This window comes from Hemicordylus capensis, chromosome 5 (assembly GCF_027244095.1).
Source record: "Hemicordylus capensis ecotype Gifberg chromosome 5, rHemCap1.1.pri, whole genome shotgun sequence".
Classification (NCBI taxonomy): Eukaryota; Metazoa; Chordata; class Lepidosauria; order Squamata; family Cordylidae; genus Hemicordylus; species Hemicordylus capensis.
Genome location: NC_069661.1, coordinates 171,051,843 through 171,074,242, shown reverse-complemented (window position 1 = coordinate 171,074,242; position 22,400 = coordinate 171,051,843). Strand labels below are relative to the sequence as shown.

The 22,400-nt window shown below is 45.8% G+C and overlaps 1 long non-coding RNA gene across 1 annotated transcript; it reads right to left on the bottom strand.

The window, feature by feature from the left end:
* Window positions 1–1,036: 1,036 nt before the first annotated feature.
* Window positions 1,037–21,853, bottom strand: LOC128326613 (uncharacterized). Its single transcript, XR_008308142.1, has 2 exons — window positions 21,622–21,853; window positions 1,037–1,523 (listed from the first exon to the last, which is right to left on the bottom strand). It is a non-coding gene; the product is annotated as an uncharacterized LOC128326613 (long non-coding RNA).
* Window positions 21,854–22,400: the final 547 nt, after the last annotated feature.

Here is a 22,400-nt window from a genome sequence, read left to right as displayed (position 1 = left end):
GGGCTTTAAAGCACAGGCCTACAGCAGGGTTTATCCTAGTCCAAGGGAAGGCTGGACTACTCTTAAGGAGACAGTGTACAGCTTATTCACTGAATGAAACACAACCATGGACATCACATTGATATTTAAAGCAATATCCAAGGATGAAGAGCCTTCCATCTAGTCCTGCTACAGATAAGCAGGTATTCCTTCTGAATGCTTTTCAAGTGCTCTCTGTTTCACTTTCTGTCTATTTTATATTACAGACTTTCATCTTTTGGTTGGGATGTGTTACTTATATTTGAAACACAACATGCTTCAAGTGTACATTGTACTTTTGTATACTTCAGGTGTCAATGCTAATATATTATCAAGGACGACCATTCAAGGTCCATTCAAGACCTTGTCTTTTCTAAAGCAAATAGTTATTTTTAAGCAGAGCAGTACACAGCAGGCTTACCTTATTCCTATTGTTCCCTGATTTCTATGTGCTCCTCATGTTCATGCTTCTAAGACAGTGACATTAGCAACACCACTAATGAACAATGATAGAGTTGAAAAATCTGAAGATATGTGTTCTGCCCTAAACATATCTTGTGAAGCATTCCATGTCTAATTTGTCCACCCAGGGTACTTCAGCAGAGGCCACAAGTTCAGTCAGGAAAGAAGATGCTGATGAAGATATTTAGTCTTATTACTACTGATGTTTGTTATACACCAGGGGAAGACCCAGGAAAATGGTGGCTTGGTTTGAAGGGACAGTTCCAGCCCTTCTCTCCTGCCTTAATCTTCAAATTGTGCCCATCTCTCTGCATCTCAAGAAGAAGCAACAGTAGAGCTGGTGCTACGGTTGCCAGAACATAGTTTTGCAAATTTGGCTGACCTGATTTGCATATAAGGCAGTTAATGGAATTGCTCCAGGGTGGTTGGCGAGCATGCCTAAATGTGTTCGGGCTTGTGGGGGGGAATTAGTGACCTAGAGGGGAGCAGACCCACGTCAGAATAAATTTGTGCATAATTCTGGTCCTGGGGAAATGAACTGACAGAGAGGTTGAAGTTCAAAATAAAGTATGGTTTTATTTGAGGGTTTAGGGGTACAGCGGAATAAGAGAATTGATTAAAGCAATATTACTACCAAAAATATGTTACAAAGATTAACCAAATATTTGCAGAGGCAATTTAGATTGGTGTCCGAATTAATTGACTTCCAAGCTGGCTAGAGATAGAAGGCTTCAAAAAAACAAGTTTTTGGGTTTAAGAAAGAGCAGGGATAGGAAGAGACCAGAAGGGTGCAGGGATTATAATACGATCTAGTCCTTCCATTTTAGGGGTGAATGGACCCTTGTGGCTCAGGCACAACTGAAGGACCTCTTTCCTGAGGGATGAAGGACCTCTTTCCTGAGGCAGCAGCAGAGAAGTGACCGTAGTTTGTGGGCTAGACAGTAAGGGTAAATCCAGAAGATGTCTGTGTTCATGTAGGTAGCTTCTTGTCGCAGCAAGGCAGGCTGGGTAGATTGGGCCAGTGAGGAAGACTGATCTGGAGGCTGAGAGTGTGAATAGCGTGAATATCAAAACATGGTCTGGTGTTATGGCTGGTGTCAGTTCAATCACCTAGACCAGAGATTCTCAACGTTGGGTCCCCAGATGTTATTGGACTTCAAATCCCATAATCCCCAACTAAAGGCCACTAGGGCTGGGGATTATGGGAATTGAAGTCCAATAACAGCTGGAGACCCAACGTTGAGAATCTCTGACCTAGACAGTGGGTGACTCCATGGTACAGAGACCACATGAAGCCCATGGTACATAGACAAATGAAGCCCAAAATGGGCCCTGAGGCTAAATACAGGCTGTTCCTCCTTCCTGTGGAGGGAAATTCTGGGGTATCTCAAAACGATCCATTGTCTTTGTTTGCTGTGCTTGACTAAAACACAATGGCATGAATGGTCAAGAACAACCTGTATGTAAATGACTGAATGGATGCGCAAGGATTAGGGATGGTGTCAAACCAACACACACACCCCTGAACAATTTTTAAATATATATATATATATTGGGGGGGTACTTACCCCTTCCGGGGAGGCTTCTTCAAGGCCACAGGGAGATCTCTGAAGGTTCCCTTTCCCCCACCAGCCTCCATTAAACAGCCAGTCGCCCTGTTTGGGTGGTCTTTGGCCCGTTCCAGGCCTCACCCCTGTTGCGGTGGCCATTTTGGAGGCCATCGCACATGCCCAATGGGCCTCTACATGGCCTGGGTCATGACCTGGCCAGGCAGAGACCCATTTGGCATGCGCAGAGAAGCCAGAATGGGCCTAAGACCACCCAAACAAGGTGATTGGCTGCATAATGGAGGCTGGCAGGAGGAGAGGGAACCTTTGGAGACCCCCTGTGGCCTCGGAGAACCACCAAGAGGGGAAGTACCGCCCCAATTTTTTAAAAAACTTTGTTCGTGAACACACACACCCCAACTGAACCAAACCCGAGGGTGGGTCAAGGGGGTGCCAGACCCAACTGGCCTGGTCTGGTTCGGGTCCAGTTTGGACACGAACCAAACTGGGCCAGCCAGTTCTGTGCACACCCCTAGCAAGGATGGTATCTGTCAGATCTGAAGGACCTGGTAAACCAATTAGTAATTTTAATGAGTGCATCTCCTGAGTTCTTATTGCTCATTTAGCTCTTTTGTGATGGCGAAGGGTGTAGTGTTCACAGTGCCTTATCTGCTTTCCTGCTGAGGTGATTAGTGTTTGAGGCAACCGCAGAAGAGGGGGCAGTAAAAGGTCAATCTTTGGACGGAGAGACCTTGAAAGTGGAGTTAACTTGAAAGCTAACTCGGGTCTGCAGTGCTTAGACATTACCAACATAGGGAAAGGCACGAGGCTAATCCCCTTCCAATTTGCTTGATAGCTTGATAGTTGGTAAACCTGGGGGCGATCGTCTCACTGCCTGCTAAGTGACCTGTTACCATATGCCAACAAATGGGGACCCCATGATTCCATGAGGCTCCTGAGCATGTTAAGAGTGGGAGCTACAAGCCTGTAGTTCCATACATAAGCAAAAAGGCTTCTGGGAGCCCGCAGAATGGCAGTGCTGGCAACAAGGCAGACTGCTAACTAATCACGGGAATAAAAGACATTCATTTGGGCATTATCTGCCCAATGCTTTGTGTTTTGTGGCACGTGCAGAGCTGGGAAAGGAATGGAGAGGTGGAAAGATACCCAAATATTTGCTATCGTGAAGAAGTAGCCTGTCTCAAAAGCTGCCTATTACAAGTATAAGGGCTAAACTTGACAATGTGACAAAGATGTGTGATTTGCTCTCCCGTCTCCTTTCCATTTTGGTAAAGCTACTTGGGAGGCATGTTGTAGATTGAGGGCTGGGGGATCCCCCCTTTAAATTATTGTCTTCTTTACCCTGATAAAAAGCAGCCCTCCAAATCTGTTACTTGCCTAAGCTAATCATTAGCCCTTTGCATGCCTGTTTTTTGCTCCTAAATAGTAGCCACAGTGTCCATTTGACCTGGACTCTGCCTTCCTTGGGTCTCCTCCTCAGTCTAAGTGGGTCACTCAAATTGGCAGTGCTGGCATTTGTGCGCCTGCCCAGGCAATGCCTCTGCTTCAATTGAGGCCACACAAGACCTCTTGGGTGCCTTCACCAATGGTATTGCTTTGATGATATCTCCCTCCCACCCACCTCATGCTGCAACAGTGGCAGCTGCTCCTGCTCTCCCTCCCCAGATCCTGGCTCCCTAGACCTTCCCCCATGGTACCACCCCAATCCTCAATGGTAACAGGCAAGTTGGAAGTTCCCCAATATCGGATCAGAACCTGGCTACACAAATCTTTCTAAGGTTCCTGTACTAAATAACCAAGGTCTTCAAGGCTGCGCAAGGTGCTTCTCTCTGCTTCATTCTCCATTCCAGCTTTGCAAATTCAAAACATGGTGCTCTGCATCTCCTGTCTAGAAGCAGTGGTTATTTTCCTCTCTACACTTGCACCAAGAGCCCTTTTTGAATGTCATTATATGGTTAGTAAGAGAAATATCTGCCAATAGGTTTTCATAGGTAATGCTCGGAAATATATAACTAAAAATTATTGATTTGTTTCCCTGAGTGGTAAGCAGCTCCCAAGAAGCCTTTTACAGAGCCAGTTTCCCCATGAGGCATCAAATGTATGGTACCTTTTTGTTATAATTTGTTCATCTGAACATGTGATACTGCCTTATATCAAGTCAAACCACTGGTCTTTGTAGCTCAGTATTGCCAAACTTTCTGAGATCTTTTCCAACCTGCTGTCAGTTTTTCCAGTGTCCAACCCTAATCTGTCCTACTGCCAACTTGTTTTTTTTCCTGAGGGCCCTGATAAAACTGTATTCCTTCTTTATAGTGTGCTACCGATATTTTGAAACCAGCAAAAAGCTCCAATGCACCCACATGGAAGACATATGTTCGGCTGTGTGTATCTTCCTAGCAAAAATGACAGGATTGGTGGCAACTCTATACTGTGCTTAAGCAAGATGACAAACATATAGTCCTTAGGACTGTTGCGAGTGAGGGCCAGTAAATGGCTGCTACATGGGGACCACTTTTAATTACTCCACATGGAAAGTTGTTGTGTGTACAGCAGCTCACCGCTTAAGCCATGGGATATTTCTCCACACCTCTAAAATTGTTTCACCAACCCACACCCCACCCTGAAAATAAGCAAAGAACATCAGAGTCTGCAGTGATTTTCCCCGTTACATGTATCGTGGTGGACAAGATCCATGCTGATTTTTCAGATTACATATCCAGTGAAGCACTATAGCCTATCAGTTCCAAGAAGGAAGCTAAATTGGTTTGACCCGATTTTCAAGTCAGACTGTTTACTGTTTTCTGCTTTTAGGCCTGCATCTTTGTTTGCACAGTGTCAAACTAACCTAAGTTATTTTTAAATTGCTCTCATCTAATCACCCAAAGTAGAATACAAATTGCACACTTTCTTACTATGGGGAATAGGGATGTGCACGGAACCGGTTCCATGCACTCGCAGGAGGGTGGGCAGGGGCTGCTTTAAGGCACGGGGAGGGTGTCCTTACCTCCCCCACCATGCTTCCCCCACCGGTGCTGCTGTCAAAATCGCTGGCACGGGGCGGCTGTATACCCTCTAGTTGTTCTGGTCAGCATAATACTGGAAGTGGCTGGTACGTGTGTGCATGTGTGATGCGCACATGTGCAATGGCCATTTCTGGTACTGGGCAAGAGGGTATACAGCCGCCCCGCACCAGCGATTCTGACAGCATCGCAAGCAGGGGAAACACAGTGGGGGAGGTAAGGACACCCTCCCCATGCCTTAAAACAACCCCCTCCCCACCTCCGAAATGGCACGAATGCCAGTCTTTTGAACCGGTTTGGAGGTCTGTGAATAGACCGCCAAACTGGTTCGTGCACACCCCTAGTGGGGAAGCATTTGCATTACACACAAAGAGAACTCTACCTTCACTCAATCACAGAGGACCCACAGTTTAATATCTCTTATTTTTAAAAGGATGAACAATAGCCAAAAGGATATAAAGGGCATCTGAATCTTACATGTTCTGATAAAGGAGAAGTGCAGCCCAATCATATGCATTTTTACCTGGAAGTAAGACCCTGTGTCCAATGAGGCTTACTCCCAGATGAGTGTGCATGGGACTGTAGTCTTAGTTACACAAGGAGGCTGTTCTCACGAGAGTCAAAACCAGGCTAGGAAAGTGAAGTGAGAACTGCTGGTAGCTGTGAGTCTTCCAGTGGTGCCTCTGCAGCAAACCTGCCTAGGGAGCCCACCAGTTAGCTGAGGTTAAGGGTGTGATCGTGCCCTTACCCTGGGTTAACTGCTCATGTGTCAGCACTGGCTGCTCCCAGCCAGCACTGGCACAGGAGCGGGCTCCCAGTCATCTCCAGGGGAAGCTCCACAATGCACCATGCACTGCATTGTAGGATTTCCAGGGGCCAGGGAAACACATCCCACCCCCTACAGCTCTGAGCTGCCCATGGCAGCTGCAGACAGTCTGGGCACACAATTAGCGTGCCCAGCAGCTCCTGAAGGATTGTCTGCGGGGAAGGTGAGCTTCAGCTGACTTCCCCACCACCCTCCATCAAGTCCTCTCACTGGATCGTGAGAAAGGGCTCAAGGATTCAGTGACCTGTGGATACCAACTTGTGAGCTATAGGATTAGTATAATCTTTATCCAACAAGTGTGAATTTCTTGTGCTTTGTCTCCTACATATCCTTCTCATGTGATTTATATCAATTCAAGCCTTAGAAGCAGTTTCAAATGTATAATAAAGCTCAAAGATATAATTAGCCAAGTTTGTATGAATGGTAGAACAACACTGGATCTCTGCTTATCCAGGTCTTGCTCTAGAGACCACCACACAGTAAATGTCAGTTGCAGCTGCTGCTTTGTGCATAACCAAGAAAGTTTTCAATAGTAACACTCATTGCTTTAGTGTCATGTTGCAGATACTCCCTTTGAGCACATTAATCTTCCATCACCTCCCCTAACCTAGATCCACACCCAATCAGTGCCGTCCATGGAATACAACAAGATGTCCAGAGGAAGCCTATTTTAACAGCAACCCTGAAACGTGAGTGAAAGTTGACATGCACTGCTTATCTGACACCAAAGGTATAATGCTAGAAAACTATACAGCTAAACCTACTAGGGGTCCCATTGAACTCAGTGGGATTCACTTCAGAGAAAACATGTATCAAGACTGTCAGCACTAGAAAGAAGCTTGTTAGAACAGTTCAAAAGCTGAGTTTTGTTTTGACATTGTAATCCACCCCAGATTTCTAATTTATCTTTTAATTGATTACATTCTTATCCCATCCTTCCTCCAAGGAGCTCTAGGTGTATACATGGTGTTCTTCCTTCCTATTTAATTCTCACAATACTCAGAGGGAGGTTAGCCAGGGGCATGACTGGCCCAAGGTCACCTATTTGTTTGTTCGTTTGTTTATTTAACATATTTTTAATACCACCCAAAACTTACGTTTCTGGGTGGTTTACAACAGATAAAAACAACACTAAAACATTAGTTAAAAACAAAAACAAGAAATTTAAAACACAATTAAAAAAAATTTAAAACAATGTTATAAAACAACATTAAAAACAATAAAAACAGTATCAGTTAAAAGCCTGGGTGAACAGATGCGTCTTTAAAGACATTTCAAAAGCTGTCAGAGATGGGGAGGCTCTTATTTCACTAGAAGGCACATTCCAAAGCCTCGGGGCAGCAACGGAGAAGGCCCGTCCCTGAGTGGCAAATGCAGACGGACCTCTCCTGATTATCTCAATGGGCGGTGGGGTTCATAACGAAGAAAATGATGGGAGAGCCTAGCCCGATTTTTGCTATACGTAAGAACCACTGGGCTCAGCTACAAGGCCTGTGGTTCCAGAGTGGGTAACCCGCTCAGGAACCCCTGGTAAAAAAAACCAGGTTTGCAGAACAAGCGCTCCGCAAACCGGTCTTTAGAATCGTGAATAGCCATGGTGTGGCTTCACGCCGCACCTACTCATGATTAGACCCCCGGCCAGGAGGCTTAAAAGCAGCCTCCCAGCTCGGGGGTCTTCCCAGTATGCCCTGCGCACTCGCACAGGGCATACTGGGACTTGCGGGGACTGCGTGGCCCCCAAGTTCCTCAGCCCCCACCGGCTCCATCACAGAGACAGCAATCGTGTGGGCGGCCAATCTGGCTGCCCAGGCTCCCTCTTCGCTTGCAAGCGGGGAGAGCAGGCTCGTTCTCTTAAATACCCAGGGCCCAAGCTGTTTAGGGCTTTATAGGTTATGACAAACACCTTGTATTTTGCCCAGAAACATATTGGCAGCCAGTGTAACTCCTTCAATACAGGAGTAATATGGTCTCTCCTAGATGACCCAGAGACCAGCCTGGACTCTACATTCTGAACCAACTGTAGTTTCTGGACTACGTACAAGGGAAGCCCCACATAGAGCACATTACAGTAATCCAGTCTGGAGGTTACCAGCAGATGTACCACTGTTTTGAGGTCATCAAGCTCAAGAAATGGATGCAGCTGGCGCTGATAGAAGACACCTCTGGACACTGCCTCAACCTGGGACACCAGGGAGAGACTCGGATCCAGAAGCACCCCTAGACTGCATACCTGTTCCTTCTGGGGAAGTGTGACCCCATCCAGAACAGGCAGATCAAAATTGTCTCCTGAGTTTCGACCCCACACAAGGAGTACCTCCGTCTTATCTGGATTCAGTCTCAGTTTGTTATACCTCATCCAGCCCATTACCGACTCCAGGCAGGCATTTAGGGAGGTTATGCCCTCTCCCAATGATGCTGACATAGAGAAATAGATTTGGGTGTCATCAGCATACTGGTAACACCCTGCACCAAATCTCCTGATGATCTCTCCCAGCAGTTTCATGTAGGTGTTAAACAACATCAGAGACAATACAGAGCCCTGAGGGTTCATACAAAAAGTTAAAAAGTTCAGATTTTGAAGAACAACAGTCTCCAAGGGACACCATCTGGAACCTGCCCAAGAGGTAGGAGCGGAACCACTGCAGAGCAGTACCTCCCAGCCCCAACCCCCTCAGATGCTCCAGAAGGATACTATGGTCGATAGTATCGAAAGCCGCTGAAAGGTCCAAAAGGACCAACAGAGTCACACTTTCTCTGTCAATTCCCTGTTGGAGATCATCCATCAGGCCGACCAAGGCAGTCTCCACTCCAGAGCCAGCCCGGAAGGCAGTTTGAAATGGGTCTAGATAATCAGTTTCCTCCAAGACTGTCTGGAGCTGGGAGGCCACCACCCTCTCAATTACCTTGCCCAGCCATGGAAGGTTGGAGACAGGCCTGTAGTTACTCAGCTCTGAGGAATCCAAGGTAGGCTTCTTCAGAAGTGGTCTAATAATTGCCTCCTTAAGACTAGGAGGCATCCTACCTTCCCTCAGAGACACATTTATCATCTCTACCAGGCCTTCTACAACAACCGCCCTGCCAGATAATACAAGCCATGTCGGGCAAGGGTCAAGAGGACAGGTGGTGGGCCGCACCATTCCAACCAGCTTGTCCACATCCTCAGGAGTCACAAACTGGAACCGATCCAACCTAACCACATAAGAGGAGTCGCTGGACACCTCCACATCAGACACTGAAGTAATTGCGGAATCTAAGTCGGCCCGAATACAAGAGATTTCCCCCACAAAGAATTCATTAAACACATCACAGCAGGTAATCAATGGTTCCAGATTCTGATTCAAGGGAGGAGGGGCACATACTAGCCCTCTCACAACCCTGAACAACTCCGCTGGACGTGAACTTGCAGATGCAATCCGGGCAAAAAAGAATAGCTTCTTTGCCACACATATTGCCTGAGCATAGATCTTCAAAAGAGCTCTATGTTGCAAACTGTCGGATCCAAGCCGAGTTTTTCTCCACCTGCGCTCCAATCGTCTACCTTGCTGCTTCAGCCCCCTTAGTTCTTCTGTATACCAAGGGGACACTTTTGAAGCGGGTCAGAGAGGACGCTTAGGAGTGATCATGTCTACTGCCCCAGTGAGTTTGCTGTTCCAGTTCTCCACCAGAACATCAACAGGATCGCCAGCAGAGCCAACACTAAATCCCTCCAAGGCTTCTTGAAATCCTATTGGATCCAATAATCTTCTTGGGCAGACCATCCTAATAGGTCCCTCGCCCCTGCGAAGGTAGGGTGTGACTGTGAGTCCAACCTTAACCAGATGGTGGTCCGTCCATGATAATGGGGAAATCACATGAATCCCCATCCACGGAACACCACCCTGATCAAAGTGAAAGACCAAATCAAGCATGTGACCTGCAATGTGCGTCGGTCCTGAGACCACTTCAGATAGGCCCATAGTCGTCATGGCCGCTATGAACTCCTGAGCTGCCCTGGACAAATTGGTCCCGAAATGAACACTGAAGTCCCCCAGCACCACAAGCCTAGGGGACTCCAACACCAAACCCGAGACCAAGTCCATCAGCTCAGTTAGGGACTCCGTTGAGCAGCGGGGCGATCGGTACACCAACAGAAGCCCCAGTCTATCCCTGGTCCCCAAACGTAAGTACACACGTTCGATATGGTCTGACACTCCAACAGGGATCCTGGTAAAGAAGATATTATTCTTATAGACCACAGCCATTCCACTTCCCTGCCCCCGGTCCCTCATCTGCTCCTCAACAGAGTACCCTGGAGGGAGAAGCTGGGACCACACTGGGCCCCCAGCCTCTCCCAGCCAGGTCTCTGTAATACATACCAGGTCGGCACCTTCATCCAGAATCAAATCATAGATGGTTTCTGATTTGTTCTGGACTGACCTGGCATTACAGAGGAGCAAGGTGAGGTTCCAAGGGTGGTCGGCACTGCTCCCCAAGGTCAAAGAGCTTGCAGGGCAGTCAGAAGGGGAAACAGCTATTAAATTTCTATGTCCCCTTCCTTTGTAATGACCCGCTGACCTGCCAATGTTACTTCTTCTGTTCCCCACCACCACAATAATAGCTGCCCCACAGCCAGTGGACACGCCCCCTGTCTCCCCATCTCCAAGTAAGCCCAGACACATTATAAAAGAGCCTCACCCAGGAAAAATTAAAACAGAAGCCCCATTAGTAAATGGACAAAGACACTTGGCCCTCGCTGTCCCCCAAAGTGGCTCCCCCCAAGGGGCAACCCCCTTTGGTGGTGCCCCTTTGGTGGCGGGCCCACCGCCACAGGCAGCGTCCCTTATAGGGCCAGAGATGGCCTCCCTGGTCAGGTGGAAAGCAGGGACTGCTGAGCCACTCCAGGGCCCCAGTCCTGCAAAGCAGCCACTGCCAGAGGCCACAATCCCACAGGTCAGGCAGGGGGCTGGCAGATGGTCTCACCCACTCCTTCTCCTGCGGGCAGGTACTCAATAGCAACAGCCGCAGCCAGCCAACACCAGTCTCTCACTCTGGGGGCTGTCTGGGAAGCAGGTGGTCTCTCCCTTTGCTGCAGGGCTTCCTGTCGAACTGCAGGGCTTTCTAGCAAACTGCAAGGCTGAGCAGGAATCTGAACCAAGGTTTCCCCAGTCCAAGTCTGACTACTATCACTATACCACACTGGCTCTTAAATAAGGCTGGACAGATTTTTTAAAAAGCGAGGTTGTCTAGCTTGGTTCTTATTTTCCCTTCTCTGAAGCAGAAAATAGCTAGAACAAAGGGTCGCAAACTATGGTATGTGGACCACAAGACGGTGGCCTGTGAGATGGTCTGTGGGACTGACTGGCATGGAAGTTTAAAAATATCGCTTGCTTGCTCATATGTCCTCCTACTGAGTGACATCTCTGCATCCCCTCCCCCTCTCTGCTGCCACAAGGCGACAAAATGGAGGAGCAGAAATAGCTGGCCAGCCAGGACATGATGCTCGGCTGTCTTGCAAGTGTGAGACTCCACAAGCAATTATTTATAGCAGTACGGCTGGGAGCAGGAGAGGGGAGCACAATGATGATGCTCCGTGTCTTCTCGACCTACTTCCCTTTCAAGGAAAAAATTCAGAAGAAGGGCATAAAGCTTGTGATTTGGGCTGCCACTCCGCCCAAGCACAACTGCATCTAGACAGAGGAGATGCAAACAGGTATGTCCCATGCCTGCCTTCCTAACTTTGGAGGAGGGAAGGGGTGGTGGCATCTCTCGTCTTCAAAACAGGGAAAGGAGACAGGCAGCATAGAAATCCTTCTAGAGCATAGCAATCCATAGAAATTTCTAGGCATGGAGAATAGAAATCTTCCTCTCTGGGCATGTGCAACCAGACAAGGAACAACAGTGGTGGGTGGACATTCAGGCAGAGCACACTCCAAAAGGGAAGGGGAGGGGAGGAGGGAAAGGAGGGACAGCATCCCTGGTCTCCAGTCCAGTGGGCATGGCTGGCGGGGGGGAGAAGGAGCCAAAAAGGATTTAGGAAGAGGGACAGTGGCAATGCACCAGCAGCACATGGGTGGGATGACATCCCCAGCGGTGTGTGTGGGGGGCAGAGTGCCCACACTCCACCTAAGGCCATCACCCCAGCTTGCCTCACAAGAGCAAGAGCACTGCCTCTGGTCCCTAGCAGTGACCGCTCAGTGGCTTGTGTGTAGCGGCTGTATGCTCAGGAAGTCCATCCGGCAGTTGCTCTGCTGAGGTGTCTCAGGGCAAACAACAGAAAGTGGTCTGCTGAGACCCAAATAATTTTCAAGGGATCCATGAAAAAGAGTTTGAGGACCACTGCTTTAGTATACACAAAAACAGGAGAGAGAGAAATCAAAATGCAGTGCCTTCGGTAGTGAGTGAATGGACAAAGAATACTAAACAGAATTTTGAAACGTGTTTTTATAGTGACATGCTTGCTTTGACAACATGGGTTTCCAATATGTCAAGAGCCTGACATATTGATTATGCTTTTATTGCAGGCCAAGAGGATTTTGTGCTGCTAGCACCAAGCTGGGTGTTCAGACACTAATAGCTTCTTTGCTAGAAGTTATACAGCCAAGTATGTACCTAATTTCTAACAAAACTATATTGATGCAGAGATGAAAGAGCATTCACATTAACGTAAGAATTACGGTATGGTACTTAGCTATTTCAGGAATGAAAAGTTTTAAGAGCCCCCTAAGGTTAAATACAGCATCTTGTGTGCAAGCAGAGTTGCTATGGAAACATCACTTAGCACTTGCATCACTAAATTCTATATTATAGTCCCATTGCCAGTTTTCTTATGCCTGTTGCTCTTTATGAAACTGTTACAGACAAATGGCAGTAAGACCTAAAGATACCCAACAGCACCCTAAAAGTAATCTCCCGTGACAACTTTTGTATGATTAAGAGGGAATGTGCAGTTCCAGATGAACGTTGGGAGAATTAAGGCATTTGTTTTTTTAGCAGTACTATTAGAGTAGTCTAAAGTTTGCAGAATCAAGGGTGTAATAAGTAATTTCCCTCCTTTCATTCCTCTCTGTATTTCTGCATAGTTTTTGTTTTGGTGTTTCTTATATGTTTTTAGTAAAGATATAATTTTAAAAAAGAGAACAGTTAACAGATAATTCATTTGGCTGATTTTGTGAGCAGTTATCCCTTGATAAACTATTTGGTGTCAGAATCTAGCCATGCCCAGACGCAGATAAGACTTCCTCAGGGGAAGAGGAGCAAACCTCAGCCAGGATCTCTAGCACCTCAGAACCCACTGTCCCTGAACCATCAGAGTTCACCCTTCCCACAGAAGCCCCTTGGGAGGAATCTGGAAACACCAAGGATCTAACTCCTCCCCACCACCACCGTGGACCTCTGTTTCATCCCTGAGACCCCCTCCATTGCCTCTGGGTCCCAGGAGCAGAGATGCTGCTGAGCCAGAGCAAAGTTCTACCATCGACAGCAGTGTCTGCCTAGCTGCTTGCGTTCCTCTCCCTAGGGACTTACTCAGGAGGAGGGAGAAGCCAGCATAGGCATTTGCTTTACAAGATTAGGGCCTGGCCCAGCCAAGTCCCAGGAAGAGGCAAATTCCATGCTCCCACATGAATGAATGAATGAATGAATGAATCATTCATTTCAATCGTTGATCAGAAAAGCAAACACAGAACAAAATTATACAAAATCCCAGGGTGGATTTGATTTAAATGGAACTGATTTAAATCATGATTTAAATCACTAACAGGGTGGATAAAAATCAAAAAAATCCGATTTAAATCAAAAAAATCCAATTTAAATCAAAAAAATCGGATTTTTTTATTTAAATCGGATTTTTTTATTTTTATCCACCCTGCTAGTGATTTAAATCATGATTTAAATCGTGATTTAAATCAGTTTGATTTAAATCAAATCCACCCTGCAAAATCCCAATAAAGAAAAACAAAAGGGGGTAAATCACTTACAACCCATAATACAATTTGAGATTTAACTAATAACACCACCACTCAAACTATACATTTAAACTGATGAAGCTACCAGCTTCCAATGAACTTTCCCAGCTATTGAGCAAAACTTGGCAACATTTAAAGAAATTTCATCAGAGGTATCAGCTAAAAGCAAATTTAGATAAAAATTATCTGAATGCCCTGGAAAATCTTTTATGAAGGGTAACAAATAGTAATGCCCCTATAAAAATTACAATATAATAGTACAAGTGCTGTTGTATCTATATTCTCACTGTTACAGAGGCAAAGTCTCTCAGCATAATTCTTTTATTGTACCTCCCTTCTAGGACTGCCGTTTGAAGCACATTGAAACGAGCTAGTGTTAGAGCTTTGCGATACTTGGGAATAGTTATTATACCACGATATCTCTACCTGGTTTATTATTGAAACCTTGGTTTCCCAAGATAACACCTCTGGGCATATGACTAAGCTCTATCTGCTTCTCCATATCTAATACACATTGCTTAACTACCAATTTGGCTTTTGAAAACGCGATAGATTTTAAATAACCTGGGGATAACCCATGGTACAATTTCTTCTCCACAGTTCGTTTCCAATAAAATTGAAAACCGTCTGTGAGTACCAGTGTTGCCAGACCCAAAGGATGGAAATTCAATTTTACCCATAGACCAAAGATATTACTGTGTCTTGATTTTGGAAATCTCTGCCTCCAAAGTGCTGCATTGGGCATGTACCATGGTGCCTGAAAGATACTCCTTAAAAATTTGATTGAAAGGCTTCTAATTTACTCAGGTTTTTTTGGTGGTCCAATCTGAGCTCCATAAGTAACTGCATGGAAGATTTAGCTAAAAATAATTTAATTGTGGCAGGTATAAATTGGGCACCTCTGGAATAAAATTGACCCCTGCTAACTTGCAAAGAGGCAACTTTTAACGTGGTGATTCTCTTTATTTAGCAGGGGGAGAGTAACTGGCCCTATCCACCCCCAGCACAGTACTTCCAGTGACTGTTGCTGGTATCTATCTTATGTTTCTTTTTAGATTGTGATCCCTTTGGGGACAGGGAACCATCTTATTTATTTATTATTTTTCTGTGTAAACTGCCCTGAGCCATTTTTGGAAGGGTGGTATAGAAATCAAATATATAATAAATAAACAAAAGAAAGAGAAAATAGTCCTTGTAGATCTCTGAGCATTTAGCATCGCATAATTTAAATGAGCATTTCTGCTGCCTGATGCTTCTAGATGTTTAGAGCAAACAACTTTTTTCAATTTTATGATTATTTATCTTCCACATTCTTACTTTGTTCCTTTTTCAGAACACCAGTACCTTGGTCTTGTCATAATTTATTCATGCTCCCATATAAATTCTGCATTTTGTGAGCCAGAGTAAATGCATGCTCTGCAGGAACAGATTTATGCAAGCTGAAAGAGCTTTTGGAGGGAAGGAAGAGAAAATTGCTCCCCTCTCCACCCACTGCTGGCTGTCATGAACCCTAAGTCTGACCCCATGCTACCTGGGACAGACTCTGAGGATTCAGCAGATAAGGTAGTCATTAGCTCTGAATCTGACCCTTATACACCAGGGTCCAACACAGAGAACTCTGAGGAGGAGGGGGGTTGGGGGATCTCTGTCTCCAGTTTCCCACTTGCCTGCTGACTCTCTCAGTACTCCCCTACCCTTGCCTCAGACTCAGAGCAGAGGATGAAGCAGAGGCACCAGAACCTCCACCAGCAGCTATCCAGCCCTGCCGGAGCCTGGAATTGAGGAGACAGGCCCTTTAAGACCAAGGACATTCCAGGCTTGGGCGGGGCTGCACCTCTGGCTGCTACTTAAGGCCTCACTTTGCCTCTGCTTCTCACTGAAGCAGCTTTGTGGATGTGTTTGGTCTTCTTCCCTGCTTTTTGGATTCCTTGCCTTCTGACTTGTTATGACTTTGGCTTGGTCTGCTCCTACAGTGTGTTACCTGCCACACCTGACTTGCCTATGTATGATACAGGCAAAGAGTCATCATTCTAGGGACACCAGAATGTAGTGAAATGCATGAATGTAGTGAAGTAGGGAAATGCATGGGATGATATTTGTTGTCAATTCAGCACTCAGAACTGAAAACAAATACCCAGAATGTTCCATCAGAACAACTGGGTGTTCCAACAGAATGAGCTAGAAACACTCAATGTTCTGAGTGCCGGACTTTGCACATGCATGGCAACCATTTGCATGTTCAGCACCACCATGCAAATAGCTGCTGTGCATGTTTAAAGGCCAGAAGAATGCCATTTGGGGGTCCAAAATTACATTTGGGACATTCTGACTCAGAATTGGGTTATTCCATTCTGAGCTCAAAACAGGCACTTCATTTGAAGAGCATTCTGTTTTGAGCTCAGAAAACTCAAAACAGTCCATTTAAAGCCAGAATGTTCTGGACATCACTACACTAGAGTCTCCCTGTGGACCTGCATCTCTTCTTAAGCAAACATACTGCTGTGCATCATGTCTACCATTGCTTCAGAGTCATGAGAAGTAATAGGTCCACATTTCATACAGCTCATCTGGAATACTGCCTCCAGTTCTGGACATTGAACTTTAAGAAGAATGTAGATAACTGGAACAGTTTCAGAGGGCAATGAAGATGGTCAGATGTCTGTAAATCAAACCCTATGAGAAAAGGATGAAGCAAGTAGAGAAGTCTGGGTGGGGACATGGTAGCACAATTCAAATACTGTACCTGAAGGGCTGTCACCTAGAAGAGGTCAAAGACATGTTCTCTGCTGCCCCAAGAGTCAGAACTTGATCTAGCAGTCTTAAGTTATAGGGAAGTAGATTTTGGTTGAAATTTAGTAGACTGTTTGTATTGCTAAGAGCAGTTCAACAAAGGAACCAGTTAGCTGGAGAGAGAAAATGGTCTCTTCCTCACTGAAGGAAAGAGACTGAACAGAGCTGAATAGCCATCTGCTGGGGTTGCTCTAGCTCTCAATGCCCTGCACTGAGCAGGTGTTGGACTAGCTCAGTGTTTCTCAGCCACCGGTCCATGGACCGGTGCTGGTCCATGAGGAGTTGAATGCCAGTCTGTGCTGGTCCATGAGGAATTAATCTCCCGACCAAACAATTACGAACTGGTGGGGGCCACCGCTGCTGGGAGGTCTCTGGAGCTCATTTCTAGGCAGGCAGCCCTCACTGCTCAGATAACGTTCATTTCGGGGAAGCTAAATGAGTGTTATCCCAGCAGCGAGAGCTGCCTGCCTAGAAATGAGCTCTGGAGAGCTCCCAGCAGCGGTGCCCACCCCTGGCTTGAAATTGTTTTGGGGGGTTCCTGGGAGTGGGGCCGAGGGGGGATGACCATTTTACTAACTGCTAGTCCTGGAAACTGTGCACAAAGGATGTACATTGGTCCATGACTCCAAAAACATTGAGAAACACTGGACTAGATACAAGGTCCTCTATCACTGAAAGCACCTCTATTTATATCTATCTATCTTAGGTGTACCGGTCGCTAATTCCATATGTGGCAGCTCTCACGAGAGTTCATGAGCAGCTGCCAGATAGTGATGAGGATGGGCAGGAGGGAAGAAAATGGTGGCGGTGGTGGTGGCAGAGGCCCGGCAGGGAAAAAAGACAGTGGCAAATGGTGGCAGGTGGACAGCCAGCAGAGAAAACGGCAGGGGGCAGGTGAAAGAAGGTGAATGGTGGTGGGCTGGTGGGGGGAAGTGGTGGCGAACTAGAGGTGCAGATGCTCTGAGCCTGGCCCAGCTAGTAGTAGTTATTACTACACTGCCCCATCTGTTGGCTCTGGGCAGTTTAAAGTAAATAAAGCAGGCATCACAATAAATTAAAATAAAACAATATAAAACAATTAAATTATTTATCACATTTATATCCCATCTTTCATCCATCAAGGAACACAAAATTACATGGGGTTACCAGGTAGTCACCAGTTCAGGCACTGACCAGATACTGATCTGCTTTGCTTCAGAAAGTTGACTGTATCACACACCTCCAAACCACACCTTGGGTCTCTATGTTCCATTACTTACTTTACAACATATCATCAAGAGTTTGCTATCAAATGAACTCAGAGGCTGTGTGATGTGACATCTATCCAAACATATTTAAATTCAATGGTTGTCACATGGAGGTAATAACTGCATTCACTAAATTAGTGCAGCCTATGAAATTGTTTGCATGTTGGTGCAAGAATCCCTGTAAGCAGCTCACATCCCTTCCTCCACCCCCGCTCCCTACTGTTCACACAACTTAAAGGCCACCTTACTCCCTGCCATTCTCATGTGGGAGTCGGCACTTGCTCCTCAGTGCCATCCCCTGCTTCGGATTTATAAATATACTGCCCTTCCTAAAGTGGCCCAGGGTGGTTTACATTAAAAGCAAATACTTATAATAAAACAGTTAATCTAAAAACATTTAAACCAGATTAAAATTAAAATGAGACACCATTAAAAGCCAAGCTAAAAAGGTGGGTTTTTAAGGCTCTCATGAAGGCCTCCAAGGAAGACTATCTTCTCATGTCCACAGGGAGTGCATTTCACAACCTAGGTCTTGGCTGCTACCTCCTGGTGCCTCCTCCTACTACTGCCACCACCAAGAACAACAACAACAACCACCTCCTTCCTTCTCCTTCCACCTATTCCTGCCACAGCTGCCATTTCCTGGCTGGCTCTTGTGGTGGTATGCAGGAGGATAGACTTTGTCTCTCACAAGTGAGAGACAAAAAAACCCATCTACCCATTCATATGCAACAGCTGGCCGGGAAATGCCAGTTGTGAATGCACCCTTATGCTGACCACACATGGCGAATGACACCATTCACCCTGATGCTGACCACGCACAGCACATGCAGGACTGCTACCATTTCCTGGCTGGCTCTTGTGGCAGTGAGTGGAGATATGGGGTTATTCCTCTCTTGATCATGAAAGAGAAGAAGAAGTCCAACGGTTGGGGTGGGGGGAGCAACAATAAGTGAAGGGCCTTGGTGGCCTCTCTTCTTGAGGGTGCTGTGGCAGCTCGTGTTCTTTGAATGCATCTTCCCAATTCATGTTACACCCCTGGTTTAACATCACCAAAACATGAGGGCCCACTTCAGCTAACTTCTTAAAAACCTATGACATCCTCTAACTCAGGATCTGAATAATCTTTGAAATTATTCCTGTTTGCCAATTTATGGTTTAAAATATTTTCAGGGAGGAGTCATAAGTAGGTTACTGAAGGATGATAAATGTAATTTGAGAGCCTCTTTTCAACATAAAAGAAATGCACTAACTTAGATGTGAAATACCAAGAATCTTGTTTCCAAAGCAACAGTAACTAAGTAGTCCAGAAACAGTTTTCTGTAAAGGTTTCACAGCTGGGGAAAAATGCACACAGGCACAGCAATGAAGGCAGTAAAGCAGTAATTCTGCTGCATTCCACTCAGAGTAAGCCTACTGACATAAGTTATATTGTACCAGAATGCTTGGTGAGATGATAGCAGTGTGATTGCCTCTAGTTCTGCAGTCAAAACAACCAAGCCAAATTTATAGTAATGATTAAACAGTGAAATTTCTAAGTTTATTATTGTGCAATATTCCTTAGCTGTACTAATTGCACTTCAGATAAATTAGACATCCTATTATTGAGCACATGCAATGACTGGATATTAACTCAGTGCTCTCAGAGGACAGATATAGAGGGACTCCCTATGGGGAGAGGCTCTGCCCATGTGGGGAGGGTCAAGTGGAAACAGTCACCCATGTGCTATTAGAATGTTTGTTCTATAGAGACCTGCGTCTCATTTACCCTTTGATGGCTAAATGCCCAGGTCTTGATTCTCAGATGATTGGCAGGCTGTTGGAAGCAATTCCAGCACCACCAGACAGGTAGCTAAATTTTGTAGCGCAGCCCTCTGTTTGCATAAGAGCTTAATAATGGGAAAATAGGTGATGGATTTAAGGCCAGAGCAACTTTTGTAGCTACAATGTGGCTAACTGCAGGTGGGCAAGCAGGTATTGAGATCACCTGTATATCATCAGTAAATCTAACATTTTCCCAAGCTCCTGAATAACCCCTTTCAGATTCAGGAATCGGGAAGGCAACTGTTTGAGTTTTGATTTATGTGTAATAGCAGTGGCGGCTGGTGACTCCTGGGACTGGGTGGGCGCCAGGCAGGTGGGCAGAGCTAAAGTGGGTGGCACAGGGGTGGAGCAAAAACAAACAAACACAACAACACTAACTGCTGTGGGCATATAGGAAGTAAAAGGTAAAGTTGTGCCATCGGGTTGGTGTCGACTCCTGGCGACCACAGAGCCATGTGGTTTTCTTTGATAGAATACAGGAGGGGATTACCATTGCCTCTTCCCATGCAGTATGAGATGATGCCTTTCAACATCTTCCTATATCACTGCTGCCTGATATAGGAGTCTGGGAAACATAGCAGTGGGTTTTCTAACCAGCAACCTCTTGCTCCCTAGGCAAGTTACTTCCCCACTGCGCCATTAGGTGGCTATGTCATTCCAAGAAACATACCTGTAAAAGCCTCTGCACGCAAAGACACCCATTTTCAGACAGTTATAAAAACATGCCATGGGTACATGTTTTGGCATACTTTGAAAATGTTTTGTTGGTTGTTTTTTAAAGCTTAAAAATTCTCTTTCACACACACACACACACACAGGATGGGACTTCTCTCCCATGTGCAGCACATGGTTCATGGGGGCGGGGGGAGAGAGCAACATGGCAGCTTGACCAAGGGGAACAAATCTCTCTCTCTCTCTCTCTCACACACACACACACACACACACAGAGCAAATGTTTTACTTCCCTTCTTGGTTGGAGGGAGACCCACCCTCAGTCCACCAGCCAGCTTCCTCGGCTCCATACAAATTCCCAGCAGGGGAGGAGCACAAGACTCCAGGAGAACCAATAGGGCTGGGAGATAAGTTAACCCTTTCTTGACTGTCTGCTCCTGTTGATCTCCAAGGCCTGCCTTGGAGAGCTTCAGGCTTCAGCAAGGCCTATGCATAAGCCTCTCTGGAAGCCTGGCCCACCTGCCACTTCTTACTATTTCAGAAATGCCTAATAGAGAGTTTTAAAATATATATCGACCATTTCCCTCTCTTTTTTTACTTGTAACCATGAACGCCCAGAAAACCATCTGTCTGGCTCTGTAGGTTTGGTGTATTTAAAAATGCTAAAGGCAAACAAAAAACTCACCCAAACACTCCACAAATCAAGTTGTTATTTCCATATAGTACTAGCATGAGGGGCTTATAATTATTTCTTACATTTGCAGCTTGCTCTTTCCAGGGGTGGGAGGAGCCATGCCTATTCCACTGTCACGCACAAAGAAATTGGTGGGTGCAGGGCGGGGGGGATGTGGCTTGGCAGGGCCCCAGAGTGCGTAACTAGGGAGGCGGGTGTAAAAAGCTTCTAAGCTACCCCTTCTGTTTTATAAATAAAACTGTCCAAATGTTGATAGGAAATATCTGCAGACTGCAACTATGGGAAGATTAGATTCCCAATTTGTGAAAGGATGGTTTTTAAATCATGGCAGACCTGGCAGGAAAGTAGTAATTATTGCAAGTTCATGATAATAAAAGTGCAAATAGAGCATGTATTTAGCAGGGGTGGCCCTTTCATGTGGCAGGGCAAAGTGATCGCTTCAGGTATAGACCTGAGGAGAGGGGCAGGGGGCTACCTACACATTTTGTTTTGTGTCGATTAGTTCCTCAAAGGTGCCCAAACGCACACAATCTGACAATTACAGAAACTTAACTCACATAATCTGAGGCTCAATAAACAAAATAAATGGTCTCTCAGCAAGCTCTGCTCTCAGCACACCGTCCAAGTGTGAACAAAATGGCGATTGCCGCTCTCTTCCTTCAGAAGACTAGATCACCAATTTTATTACAGCCATTGGCCAGCAGAAACAGAAATAACAAACATATCCAATACAATACTAAAACACAATAAAACAAAATACAGTCCAGAAGACTAGAACAAGGACTGCCTCCGGCCACACTGATTGCTAGTCAGAGGCAGAGGGAGCTGTCAGTCAGTATGATGCCTTCCTGATAGGACTATTTGAATTCAGCCCATCTTTTGACAACAAAGGCAAACCTTGGGATTGGCTCCTGCCTTATGAACACTGTTATGTGAAACTGTTTCCTGGGCTCTTATAGGTGTTTAAGGAATTTTACTATCAGCACCCACTATGTGTCAACACTGCAGGCTTGCAAGCTACAGGCAGGGAAGTGCAGGGCTGCAGTGACTGAGTCAGTCACACCTGAAATGCTGGCAGAGGACAGAATGGCTGACAATTATTATTGGTTTTGGACCATTTTTATTAGTTTCTTTGGACATTTTGGTCTTTTTGGGGGGTGGGCATTGCCCACCCTGCCCTAAGTGAAGAGCCTCCACTGTGTAATAGTCTCATAAGTACAAAATACTGCTGCCTCCTTTAATTCTAAATTATGTATTTTTAGTAGTATTTTCAGTACCTTGATCTATGCAGAGGAGGACTTTCTATAATTTATTTGGTTTTATTGTTTGTAGTAGA